Source organism: Chenopodium quinoa, unplaced genomic scaffold, assembly GCF_001683475.1.
Source record: "Chenopodium quinoa cultivar QQ74 unplaced genomic scaffold, ASM168347v1, whole genome shotgun sequence".
In the NCBI taxonomy this organism is placed as follows: Eukaryota; Viridiplantae; Streptophyta; class Magnoliopsida; order Caryophyllales; family Amaranthaceae; genus Chenopodium; species Chenopodium quinoa.
This window is the reverse complement of record NW_018743252.1, coordinates 10,881,842-10,896,403: the sequence shown is the minus strand read 5'-3', so window position 1 is coordinate 10,896,403 and position 14,562 is coordinate 10,881,842.

Genomic DNA, 14,562 nt, shown 5'->3' with positions numbered 1-14,562 from the left:
TACCAAATCCTTTAATTTGAAATAGTTTTCTATAGTGTGACCCCTGATTGATGATACTGACAGTAATATCTATATGTCCTTTTTAATGACTCAAATGGTCTCGGTTCGAGAGGTTTGACCTCGCCACTCTCGGAGAGCATTTCGAACATTTGCGAATATGGGATCCCAATTGGAGTGTAGATTCTATTGCTCTTCTTGGGTTTTTCAGTGACTTGTAAGGGAAAGTGCTTTGCCTCATAAGTCGTTCTCACTGGTGTGAATTCTCTTTTAGGTTCTTATTTTGGAAGTGGAAGCTCATCATATTTCTTATGGAGTTCGTTCATAACTTTGAGAGCTTCACGTAGTAATTGCGATGCCTCCTTCATAGACAGTGTGAGCAATTGTATATCATCTTTATTCGCCAGTTCTGGAAGACTATCCTGGACATCGAAAAAGATCTCCTCTTCTTTTTCTATGGCACAGATTTCTTTGACAGGTTTAATGAGATAGGAGGGGTCAACCTCGTTTTCCTCATCGGAGATAGCTAGGGTATGAGCTAGAGGTGCATTGTCAATGCTTGGCTTCTTACTGGCAGGGGGCAACGACAGTTTGTTATTGTCGATTAGGTCTTGGATAGCTTCCTTAAGCTTCCAACAGCTTTTAGTGGAATGGCCCCTACCTTGGTGATACTTGCAGTGTGCATTGGGGTTCCAGTTAACCGTCCTCTTCTCAACTGGTGGGTCCCCGAATGGTCCAAAAGGAGTTATAAGACCTTTTGCATTTAACCGATCAAATGCGGTGTTATAACTCATGCCAATAGGAGTGAAGTTCCTCCTAAATGGTTTCTTCTGTCCTTGGTTGTTCATGGCAAGAACTTCTCCTAAATTAAAGGTGCTAACATTATTTGAGTGGGCGGTTTTGGAAGAAGAAGGATTGTCGTTCTTCTTTCCTTTCCAGCCACTGTTGGAGTTATTGTTGGCAGCTTTTGACTTAGCCAAGTCATCTTCAATATTGATCCCAATGTCATAAACGGCCTTGAAGGTATGGAGATTATTTTGATATTTAAGATTCTTGGAATATTTTTCTTGGAGATTCTTGATAATCAGTCTCACAGACTCTTTTTCACTTGGCACCTCAATCATCTTAGCTGAGGTTTCTCTCCACTTGTTAAAGAAAGAGGTGAAGCCTTCATTCTCTTTCTGTTTGAGGATTTCAAGTTCTCTATGGTCAGTCTCGACTTGAATGTTGCACTTATACCTATCAACGAAAGCGTTTGCTATAGACTCCCAGGTAGAGGTCTTTTCTTTCTCGAGAGAAAAGAACCATTGTTGGCAAACGGTCTCGAGAGATAGTGAGAAAAGAGAAGGAAAGACCTTCTTATCGATACCCTTGATACTCATTATTGTTTCAAACGCTCTTAAATGAAAGTAAGGGTTGTCAATTGCTCTGAATTTTGGGATGTCGTTGGCATTGAACTTCTGCGGAAGAAGATCCTTGTCCACCGAGACCCCTTGTGATGTAAGCTCTTGAAACTTGTAGTCGCTAGACAACTTGCTTAAATTCTCTTGCATGAGGTCCATTTGTTGTTGCTTCACGGGATCATCGATCCTAAGTGCGAGAAGTTTCAGTGTCTCAGTCACAGTAGCCAGCTGGTTCTTAAGATCATTGACTTCTTCTTGAGTTGCCATTATAACCTTAGCTTTCCTCTTGCGAGCTATAGGTTTGTCGAAAAGTTGGACTTGTACGAAGAGGTTATCTTTGATTAATCGTCCTTCCTTTCTTGACCACGCGCTGTAAATTAAACCATTTTGCGTTTTAATTACTTGACTCAAATCATCTTGACTTTATGGTTTATTTTAAGGGAAAAAAGAAAAGGAAAAGGGTGCATATTTTTGGCAAAAATAATGTACATATTTTTAGGGAACTAAGTATTATTATTTTTATTGGAGGATTAATATCCGACTTACCCCCCTAAAAAAATGACGGAAAAACGCGCACACAAGACTCACTTAATCATGGTCAAAGTATGTGTACGGGTGTGTGCGTTGAGTGTAAGTGACATGCTTGGACTCTTGTGTAAGACCATGGGACTTAGTGCTTAAACTCGATCATTGATTCAATTAAACATTATTGACAGCAAAATTAACCGAATTAAACAGAAAACTGATTAATTAGACCCTAGGTGATGACTCGACCAATAATCCGAACTGTCGGCCAAGCGACAGGACTGGCGTCACACTGTGGAGCTTGGCGCCAGACAACATAGCTGTTGTCAGGCGCTACACTCCATAGTGTGGCGCTACAGCTCAGACCTTGGCGCCAATATTGAAGCTTCGGTCTGGGACTGTTTTCGGTGTTATTAATCAACTGGGGTATGCCTAAAGTCGTACTAGGTCAATTCCAATTAAAATATTAGACTTTATTGACTCAAATTAATTAATTAATTAATTAACTAGGCAAAGTTCCTTAAGTCATTAATTTATTTAGTCTCAACACAAGTCAACAAACGGTTAAGAGAAACATAGAATATATATGCACAACAAATAATGCACAATTAGTCAAGTAGGCACAATATGATGCAATGAGTTCGCAACCTAACCATGGCTCTAGTTCTCTAAAGTTTGGGATATGGTTTATTCAAAGAGGGTCCATGGTTAATTGTCCGAATGCACCGCGCGGAAGCCTAACCGTGAAGGGTTGGCGCGAGTGGATGGGACACCGCGAATTTTAGAAAAAACTCGCTTCCACGGTTTGGTGAATTCAACATCTCGGATGTACCCTTTGTTGCACGGAGCGTTCAATAAGGTAGATGAAGCATGAATTCCCAGAGCGTTATGTCCATATGTAGAACACATATGGGTTTCAGAAAAGTGAGAAATAATTCAATCAGAAAGTAGGATCGAGCAAACAATACGAAAAACCGGTCGAAATTAGAACGCATATTTCTGGCTCGGAATTGGGGGAAATTGGCGCCAGAAATCAGAGACTGGCGCCAGGTTTTAACTGTAGCGCCTGGTGCCAATGCTGGCGTCTGGCGCTACAAATAAAATTCTGGCGCCAAGCTCAGGCCCCTGACGCTACTTCCCACATGCCTCAGCAGCTTTCTGTGCTCGATAAAATTTTCCAATTTCGCGCGGTGTTATTTCAGTCCTAGTTGTGAAAGACGTTTCTCAAATTTCCTACGTGTAAAATCCTATGTTTTTAACTCATTACGGATGGTCTTTCCAATGAGATCTTTATTTATGCATATGACAATAATGTTAATCAAATTACGCACATGAAATACTTAGAACTTTTCGAGTCTCATCCACTCATTCTAAATCATTGCCGAAACAAATTCAGGAATTAAAATAGAAATCCTCCCCAATGGAGTCGCCAAAAACTATAGGGAATAATTTCAAACCTGTAAATCCCACTAGCTTGAACCCTACTGTGATCATACACTAAAGTACGGTGGCGTCCAAAAGGGAAGAAGATAGAGCAAAAGAGTCGCCAACAAGTTTTTTAAGGAACTTGTAAACCGTTCATAGGATGAAGGTTACACCCCTTAACGATCCAAGAGATCGTAAACTCCATAAGGTCAAGAACCAAATAAGGGTTCGGGGATGAGGTACAAATCCAACCTAAAAGAGATTGAACCTGCCCTTATAATAGGCCTCTACTTTATTCTGATCGTATTCATGTGCGCTTTTTAATTAACATGCAATCAATAGGATTAATTCTAAACCTATTTATCTATGTTGGTTGAATATTAATGCACAAATAAACTATTATTGGCGATCACTCGAATTATAATCATATTAACCCTAAACAAGATTATTAAATATCTTATTGGCGATCCTAGGCATGATACTAACAAGATTAATAACAAACCCTAGCATGTCACTAAGCAATAAAAATCAAATCTTTAACCCTAACATGATACTAGCAATCATAAATATTAGGAAGAATATAGGAAGCATCATAACAATCATATTTAATGTTAAAATTACCCTAGACATGATACTAGGAATATCATAATAACAATGTAACCATGATCTCTACTTCATAATATCAATTAAAACCATTAAAGTACTTACTTTGATGCCTCGTACCTCTTTCTAATTACAAAATACACACGTTAGTAACTTCAATGAAAATAATAAAACAAACAATTAAATTAAATAATTGAAATAGAGATTTGGGACCAAACCCTCAGAAATTAAACCTTTCACGTCTAGGGCGAAGGCAACTTCGAATATGGCTAGGTGTTTCTAGATCTTGCGAATGCGGAATTTTGTATGAGAAAACAAAGTTTAGAAAAAGAGAAAGAGATTAAGAGAGAATAGGTGATGAATGAAATCAATTGGTGAATGAAAACAGAGTTTTTAATACGATATTTATATAGAAAATCAGCCAAAAAGATAAATTAAATAAAACAGAGTCTGACGCTCAGAAAACAAAGCTGGCGCCAACCCTGGCTAGCTGGCGCCAGGCACCAACACCAGCGTCAGGCGCCAATGGCTAGCGCCAGGCGCCATGGCCTGGGGTTAGGCGCCAAGCCTGATTTTAACGCGTTTTCGAAAATCCGATAAGTTTGCCGTACTGGAGGATAAAATCATATAATTTCTTCGAAAATGCTATTTAATTTTGATTAAAAATATGAAAAGTCAACAAAAGTCAATTTATCAATGCTAATCGAATTAGGAACGAAAAGAACCTTCTAGAAGAATCTAGAAGACTAAAACCATTCCTAATTGCATTAGGAATGATATATCATATTAGGCCCTCCCCTAGATCATTGGGCCGTACATAAAGCTCAAACCGGGCTCAGTTTGGTAAATTAGCCATAACTTCCTCAATATTCATCGGAATTGGGCTTATAATATATCGTTGGAAAGGTCTTTGCAAGCCCCATCCAACTACACTACTATTGGACCCATAGCATGGACCAACCAAACTGGATTGGCTGTTTTCTTAAAATAAGTTTTCAAAAACAGAGAGAAGAGAATAGAATTAAAACTTTCCGCAACACTAGACCTTTCCACACTTTCGTTTCATTCGATTATGATTCGACATGAAAGGTACTCATCACTGGGTTTGGTTTTGGGGAGACACAAATGGGTGTCTACACAAACTTTGTTTAATAGTGAGTTAAATCAAAGTTTAATTTTTTATTTTCCGAGTATATGTTTATGTTTATGAAACGCCCTTCTTTCATTTTAAGTAGAAGTTACAACTTCGTTCAAACAAAAAAGTTCGGGTTCGCAGTTTGACAGTCAGGTGGCGCGCGCAACATTTGAGGTTTTGCGGGCATGTCGCGTGCAACTTAATTAGTTGCGCGTGGTATCCGCGCGCAACTATTCTTGTTGCGTGCGACACCTGTACTACGAGTGTTTCGAATTTTTTTTTTTATTTTTGTGCTATTTATCCCCCCAAGTGTGAAGATTTTTTTCGTGAAGTTTGAAGAAAATCTGAACACTTAGAATGGTTTATTATTCTTGAATTACCCCCCTAAGTGTTATGTATTTTATATTGTTGTTCGATAAAATGCATATCACTTAGAATCTTTTAGTTGAATGCTAATTTAAAGTTGGTTGTATGAATGAACGAGTAATCCGGATTTCATATGTAATATTTTTTAAGTCGATCAATGTTTATTAATTGGCGAATTTCATCTCCTCCAATGCCCATTAATCTAACGGCTCCTCCTGATAGGATTTCAATCACGCGGTAGGGACCGATCCAATTAGGTTTAAATTTTCCTCTTGGATCAGTAGGTGGACCCCTAACCTCCTTTAGTACAAAGTCATCTTCTTTTATGTTTCTAGGTTTTACCCTTTTATTAAAATGACGCGCAATGCGCCTTTGGTAGACTTGTACATGATGCAAAGCTCTTAATCGTCGTTCATCGAGCAATAAGAGCTCTTCATACCTTGCTCTTTACCCATTCACCTTCTGGCAGCTTACTTTCGAGTACGATGCGTAGGGATGGTATTTCCAGTTCGGCTGGTTGAACTGCGTCCATTCCGAAAACTAAGGAGTATGGAGTTACCCCTATTGATGTTCGTATAGACGTTTTATAACCCCATAGTGCAAAGTGTAGTTTATTCGGCTAGTCTTTATAATATTCTGGCATTTTCTTAATGATGATTGTTATATTTTTATTTGCCGATTCTACAGCTCCATGCATTTGAGGTTTGTATGGGGATGAGTGATGATGTTTTACTTTATAACGAGTTAAGAGGGTCTCATCTTCAGCTTTGAATTGTGATCCCTGATCACTTATTAGTTCGTGTGGAACTCCATATCTACAAAATATGTTTCGTTCGAGAAACTTTGCGACATGTTTAGAAGTGATATTAACGTAAAAAGCAGCCTTAATTCACTTAGTGAAGTAGTCGATGGCTACTAATACGTACTCGTGCCCTCCTGCTCCTGTTGGAGAGACCTTTCCAATTATGTCAATTCCCTAAGTTGAAAAGGGTCAAGGGGAAGTGAGATTATATAGTTCAGATGGTGGAAGGTGTTGTAAATTAGCAAACATTTGGCACTCTGGACATTTCTTGACATATTGTATGCAATCATGCTCCATAGTGGACCAATAATACCCTTGTCGTGAAATTATTTTTGCGAGCATTTTACCATTCATGTGAGGTCCACAAACACCTTTGTGAGTATTCTCCATAAGGCGTGTGGTTTCGGGTTGGTCTATACACAACAAACTTTGACCATTAGGCCCTTTTTTTGCATAATTGACCATTTAATAGACCATATTGAGCCGCAAGTGTTCGTAAGGCTCGTTGGTCTTTCGATGAAGTATTTTCGGGATATGTGCCATGAGTAATATATTGGAGGATATGATCATACCAAGGATTGTTTCCTTCAATGTCATTTATTTCCTCTATTGCGTTGCAATATGATGGTTCTTCTCTTCTATCAACGCATAATGGCATCATATTTAAGTGATCTAGAATGTTGATCATTGAGGCTAATTTTGCTAGCACATCGGCAAATTGATTATCATCTTTAGGGAGATATTTAAAGTCAATATGTTCAAAATGCTCGATGAGTTGCTCTAGGTGTGCTTGGTATAATATCATTGTTGAGTTCTTTATTTTCCATTTTTTCAGTATGTGGTTTATAATCAAACTGGAATCTCCATATACCTCTAATTTTTGCACACCTATGCTAGCTACTGCTTCTAATCCAATAATGCACGCTTCAAATTCCGCGGCATTATTAGTAACCTCAAAGTCTAATTTTACAGAGATTGGAGTATGTGCTCCCTCTGGACTTATGAGTAACACTCCTACGCCACATCTTTTTTGGTTGGATGCACCGTCGAAGTACATTACCCATTTGTCATCTTGTGTCATGAGAATCTCTTCATCCGGAAGATGAGTAGTTTCTACATGACTTGTTTGAATTGGATGTTGAGCTAGAAAGTCGGAAATTACTTATCCTTTCATTGATTTTTCTGGAATATATTTTAACTCAAATTCGGCCAACATCACCAAGAATTTGGATATTCTTCCTTGTATAGGTGGTTTTTCAAACAAATACTTTATCGGATTTTGCTGAGAAATCACATGAGTAGTGTGTGGTAGCATATAATGTCGTAATTTTTTAGTTGCCCACACTAATGCTAGACTCGTCTTTTCTAGAGTGCTATATTTTGTTTCATATTGGATGAATTTTTTACTTATGTAATATATTGCACGCTCGACTTTTTCTACCTCTTGTGCTAACATGGCTCCTGTGGTCGTGTCTGTAACTGTTATGTATAGCCTAAGAGGTAGTTTGGGTACTGGTGGTGCTAAAATTGGTGGACTTTTGAGATAATCTTTGATTTTCTCAAAGGCCTTTTGGCATTGATCGTCCCATTCATGTTTTTCTTCTTTTTTCAATTTTTTGAATATTGGCTCACAAGTCATAGTCAATTTGTTAATAAATCGACTAATGTACTGCAATTTGCCAAGGAACCCCCTAATTTCTTTTTCTGTTTGAGGGGGAGGCATGTCAACAATTGCCTTTATTTTAGAGGGATCAATCTCAATACCGCGAGTGCTTACTACGTATCCGAGTAACTTGCCAGAAGTTACCCCGAAGGCGCATTTTTGTGGATTTAATCGCATGTTATAATCTTTTATGCGAGTGAAAAATTTGCGTAAAGCTTTTATATGTCCCATTCTTTCTTTGGACTCTACGATCATATCATCCACATACACTTCTATTTCTTTATGCATCATATCATGCAAGAGAATCGTAGCCGTTCTTTGGTGCGTAGCTCCTGCATTTTTTAAACCAAATGGCATGACTGTATAGCAATACGTCCCCCAAGGGGTAATAAAGCATGTCTTTTCTTCGTCTTCTTTTGCCAGTAAAATTTGGTTGTAACCTGCGTATCCATCCATAAAGGATAACATTGCATGTTCAGCCGTGTTATCTACCAATATATCAATATGTGGTAGAGGAAAATCGTCTTTAGGGCTAACCTTATTAAGGTCCCTAAAGTCGACACACATGCGAACTCGTCCATCCTTTTTAGGGAATGGGATGATGTTCGCTACCCATTCTGGGTAATTACATACGCGAATGAAACATGCGTCCAATTTTTTTGTACTTCTTCTTTTATTTTTAGTGCGACGTCAGGTTTCATTCGTCGAAGTTTTTATTTTACTGGTTTAGAGGTAGGGTTCAAGGGAATGGTATGTTCCGCGATTTCCCTATCTATTCCAGGCATGTCCTTATATGACTAAGCAAACACGTCTTTGAATTATTTGAGCGTCGATATGAGGGTCGATCGCTCTTCCGGATTTAGAGTTAAGCCAATTTTGACTTCTCTTTTATTTTCATTAGTTCCTATATTGATTGTTTCAGTTTCTTCAATGATAGGGTTCTTTTGTTCTCGTTCATTCATTAGTTCAACCAACTTATTAATGTTATCATCTTCATTAGATTGATTATTACAGCATTCAAAAGATTCAAAAGACGGCATATACTTGGAAATAGAGCTTATATTATTAGAATCAAAAGAAAGTACATTAAGAGAAGAATCTTTTTTGGGATCTTCATCCTTAGAACTAGAAAATAAAGACTCGGTAATGGCCACAAGGCCTAAATTTTCAGCTTCCCTAGAGTCTATAATAGATTCATCGTCCAATTCTTCAAACATCTTCCTTTCGCCTGTGACGATTTCCAGCCTATCGCCTTTGTGATTGGTCCATTTGAAAGATTTCTTCCATCCATGCTCCAAGGTTTCATTAGAAGGGGTGTAGACACCTAAAAATGTCTCCCCAAAACCAAACCCGTTGATGAATACCTTTCACCGCCATTATTGGTCGAGTTGAGTATTTAATCTTTGGAGTGCTTAAATCCATGTTCTATCCAATATATTTCATGAACCAATCCAATTTCTAGCTCATTTCCCTAAACCATAACCTATTTTCCACTTTTCGTGTCCACATCGCAAAACTGAGAGAAACTAATTTTATGGATATACAATTTTGATCCAATTATTATTTTGTTGATAGGAATTTATATAAGATTTCCAACCATATATCATAAGCCCATTTCCGAGCTATAACGAAAAAGATATGAGAAAAACACTAAACTCGGCCTAAAACCGACACCCTTCCACTAAAACGGCCATATCATAAAATCTACATATCATTTTGACTTTATTACAATTGGGTAGAAAAGTATACTTGATAATATTTCCAATGATATATTATATGCCTTATTCCGACTTACGGATCAAAAGTTATGATTATTTTAAAAACGGGTAAAAAACTGAAATTACCGCGTAACAGTAAAAATGCCGCGACGCGGCAAAAGCTGACGTGTCACGGGGCTTATTCCCGTGACACGGTGTCCATTTTTGTTATTCCACACAATTTTCTCCCGTGTCATGGTGCAATTTCCCGTGTCACAGTGCTCATTTCGTGACACGGGGATATTCCGTGTAATTTCCGCGTACTTTTTACACCGTGACACGGCATACTACACTGTGCCACGGTGGACAATGCCGTGTCATGGCATTTATTCCCGTGTCACAATGCACATCCCGTGCCACGGGATTGCTCCGTGTTTTCTCCGCGTAATCCCTAAACGCATTTTAACTTCCCGTAACCTAATTATTTCCCGCGTCACTCAGTTTTTCCCCGTGTCACGGGATCTTCCCCCGTCTGACGGTGCCTGTCACCGTGTCACGGTGCTCTTTTCCGTGACACGGTATTATTTTTTAGGGTTTTTATCTTTTTAGGATTTCGCGTGTTCTCTCTGCTCATTTTCCCTATAAATAGGACCCCCCTTTCTGCAGTTCGGGGCACCAATAATCAGTCTCTCTCACCTTACACCAAAAATAATTTTCTTCTCCCTCTTTAACCTAATTTCTAGCCTCCTTATTCTTCCATAATAACTCCCCTAAGCACTCCAAGGAATCTATACTTAACCCGAGGTTCCGTCCTTAAACCAAGGCGTGAAAGGTACAAATAACTGAGGGTTTGGACCAAATCAACTCTACTTTTTATTTGATTTAATTTCCATTTACTTGATATTTTTTTATTGAAGTTACTAACAGTTTATTCGTGATGTAGCAATTTAAAGGAACGTGCTGAATGTAAGTAATTAATTAAATTAATTACTCTTATTTTATTTTATATTGCTAGTATCATGATTAGGTTATTTTATATTTGATTTAACTAACACTATTATTGTTAAATTGCTTCCAATATTGATGTTATTCTATTATTATTTTATTCACCATATTGCATGTTAAAGGGAATATGTAATTGAAAACCACGACTAATAAGATAATTTGGACAACCGGTTTAGGTTCCTTTTTAATCTTGTTGTTTAATCAAGTGATCACCAATATTTTAGAATAATATGTTGCATTAATATTCAACCAATTTAGCTTAATAATAGTTTGGAGCGAATTGAATTTTTGTTTGCATGCCTTTGAGTCGCAGGAATCACTTTTCACAATAAGAATCGAGTAGAGGCCAATACGGGCGAATGTGACTCCATGACTCACTTCGTACCATCATCCCCAATCCTCCTTTCGTGGTTCCGAACCATATGGAGTTAGTAATCTCATGAATTATGAATGGGGTGTAACCTTCACGGGTCAATCGTTGTTGCCTTCGTTGTCCCTTTATTCGTGGTTGCCTTTTATGATCCGTGAACGGTTTACAAGTTCCTTAAAAACTTGTCGGCGGCTCCCTAATTTCCTTGTCCCTAATCGTATTATGTCAATTCCCACTTCCTATGAGTGCCAAACATATTCACCACATGCTTTTAACGTAGGCGCACTTCGAACGATGCCTACAAGGGGTGATCAATGAAGTTGGGTCAAAAGCTTCATCCTGGATGGCATTTTGATTGGTCATTGTAGCGACATGATTTTGCTCTAGTCCAAATAGCAAGTTGAATGCTTGCCTATCATAGCACCCTGGAGTTGGATACTTTGATTTAACGATACTAAAATCGTCATCCAAGAAGTAGCAATCGTGAAATATTTCGAATCTAGGCTTCTTGATTCCTTCCAAAACCAATGGTTCTGGAAAGTCATAGCATGGGTAGTCTTCTCCTTCCCTAATGAACAATCCATTAAGGGTTTGTTGATAGGATGGGAGTAAAGTGACTATCCCCTTGTTGTTGTCATCTCTACGTGCCTTTCTTTTCGCATCGTGAGACTTCAATTCTTCTTTAGTTGGTTTGTATCCCAATCCAAAGGTGAAGCTTTTCTTTGGGATAGGAAGTAAGAAAGATTTCTCTACGTGTCTTTCTTTTCGCATCGTGAGACTTCAATTCTTCTTTAGTTGGTTTGTATCCCAATCCAAAGGTGAAGCTTTTCTTTGGGATAGGAAGTAAGAAAGATTTCTTCATTCCTATTCCCAAAGACATCCCAGGAAAGTAACTACTCTTAAATAAGATATTGTTTACTATCTGGGTGGAATATGGATCAAGCTTGAAAGGTTCTTCCAAGTATTCTTCCATTTCTATTGTGCAGATTGGCTCCGCGGCGAATCCCCACATGTCCTCTTCATCATTGTCATGGTTTATTTCTAGCAGTGATTGATCGTTTATTGCTATTTTTAGTGGAGAAGCATGCATAGTCATAGGAAGCCCTTGATAGTTCAACCTAATCAATTGATGAAGTGAGGATGGTATTGCACCAAGCTCATGTATCCAAGGACGTCCAAGTAGAAGGTTAAATGTAGGTTTTATGTCCATAACATGGAATTCAACCATCTTTGTATTGGGCCTGTGGTAATTGGTAGCTTAACAGTTCTACAAACCGATCTTCTCGAGTTGTCATAGGCCCTAATGCTTTGTGTTGTTGATTGAAAATCTTTTTCAGGATTAAGGCCTAAATATTTTGCAGTTTGCAATGGGCATACGTTTACAACTGACCCATTGTCTACCAAAGTTAGAGGGATGTTATATCCCTTGCACCCCACAGTTAATTATAATTCATTGTTGTGGGTAGTGTCTTTTGAAGGCAAATCATCATTAGTGAAAATGATTGACTTGTCAGATTTCTCGCTAGTAAGCAAGCTAACGAGATCTTGAGGGGTTGTGTCAGTGCTTACAGACAAAGCCGTTAGAGCGTTCATAAGGTAATTCCTATGTTCTTTAGAAGTACTTAGGAATTCCCAAATGCTAACATTCGCCTTGGATTGGCGAAGTTGTTTGAACAATGGATCTTCCACCTCAAGAGGAGGTGATACTGTATTTTGTACTTGACCTTGATTTTGCGTGGTCGAAGATCCATTTGGTGGTGGTGCCTGGTAAATTCGTCCAGAACGAGTTAAATGATCTATCTCGTTTGGATTAGTTGTAGGACTTATGAACCAACTTTCTTCTAGAGGCTTTGAGCGTGCCTCCATTTCAAAATGTTCCATGAGTTGAGCTTGATGCCATTGTTCATCCAAGGAGAGTTTTGATAAGTCTTGTGACTTCTCCAAGAAATGATCCCAATCAAGCGCTCCATTTGTTTCATTTTAACAAGATGGAGGTGGGACGGCGGCATACTTAGAGATATATAAGTCTTGAAAGTCGCCGTCCCATAGCCCACATACTTCATTAGTTTCCCCTATGAGTATTGTGGGTAGAGGTTCTCCTATAGGTGTGATGTAGTTCAATGGATTGAACGTATCGCTTCCCATATGGTCCTCATCATTGTGAAACACCCCCAAGGGGGACGCATTATTGTTTGGTTTAGGCGTGGGAATTCTCCCATCGTCTACCAAATCCTGTATTTTATATTTTAAGACAAAGCAACGTTTAGTGTCGTGTCCATTGCCTCTATGATAAGCACAATAAGCATTACCATCCCAATTAGGAAGCCTTCTTTCTGGTGGAGTGGGTGGTGTTGGTCCTGTTGGTGCAAGTAAGCCTTTTTCATTTAATTTTTCTAACAATTCTTTATAGCTTACAGGAAATGGAGTAAATTTTATTTCTTTTGTCCATCTTTTCCTAGGATCATTATATTGATTTGTGTTGTGGTATTGCGTGGAGGTCGCAAATACATCAATAAAGGATGATGAGCCATCATTCCCCTTCTTGTAGTTATTTTTAGGTTGATGATGATGAGGCTTATTTGCTTTTTCTTTTGCAAGATCATCTTCAATCCTAGTAGCCACGGAATAGACCTTTTGGAAAGTGTCTAAACCAAGGCAACATAGATTCTTGTTGTACTTTTCATGACAATTGTCAATAAACTTTTGTACTAGCTCGAGTTCGGGTGGCCTTTGGGCAAGGTGGGCCGCCTTTTCTCGCCATCTACCATAGAAAGCAAGGAAACCTTCATCGTCGCCTTGCTTAAGCATTTCGAGTTCACGTAGAGTGGACTTGAACTCTACGTTACTCTCATATTGGGTAATGAAAGCCGAAACTACATCTTCCCATGTTGCTTTGAATTTTGGGTCTAGCCCATAATACCACTCTCTTGCGGTTGGGTCTAGAGACAAAGGGAAAGTCAAAGCATAAAGCTTAGGATCAACCCCCTTTAGTGCCATGGTGCCAGTAAAACACATTAAATGATTTTGTGGATTATTGGTCACCTTGAATATTGGTAAGTCCGTAGCTACGAACTTTTCCGGTAAAGCAAGTCCTGCGGGAGGAGCAAAATTTTCTGCGTCAAAGTACTTGTTCCCCATTGTAGAACAAAGAACTAGCTTCTCTAACGACTTTTCTTTGATGGATAATTGTTCCATCTTTTCTTGTAAGGCTAAAGTTTCAGCATTTTTCTTACTAGCCTTTTCAATTTTCTTAATTCTCTTTCCCTCGGCTTCTTGATCATTTTCTTCTCTCAAACGAAGAATCTCATCTTGAAGTTCTTGAATGGTAGACATCGTTATTGGACTAGGACTAGTTGTCGAAGGAGAATGGTTTGAAAGGGTTGGATCTTTAGGTGGTAAACGTAAAAGGCGAGCGCCCGAGATTCTTCTTTCCCAAGATTGGAAATCGGCCCTAAAGAAGTACGAAAGGATAAGTAAACTAATATGCTTTCTTAAATTAGAAGGGGAAGAAGGAAAAGAAAAAGAAAAAAAAAATGACGCAAGATATATTCGAACAGATAACATTGCCCCC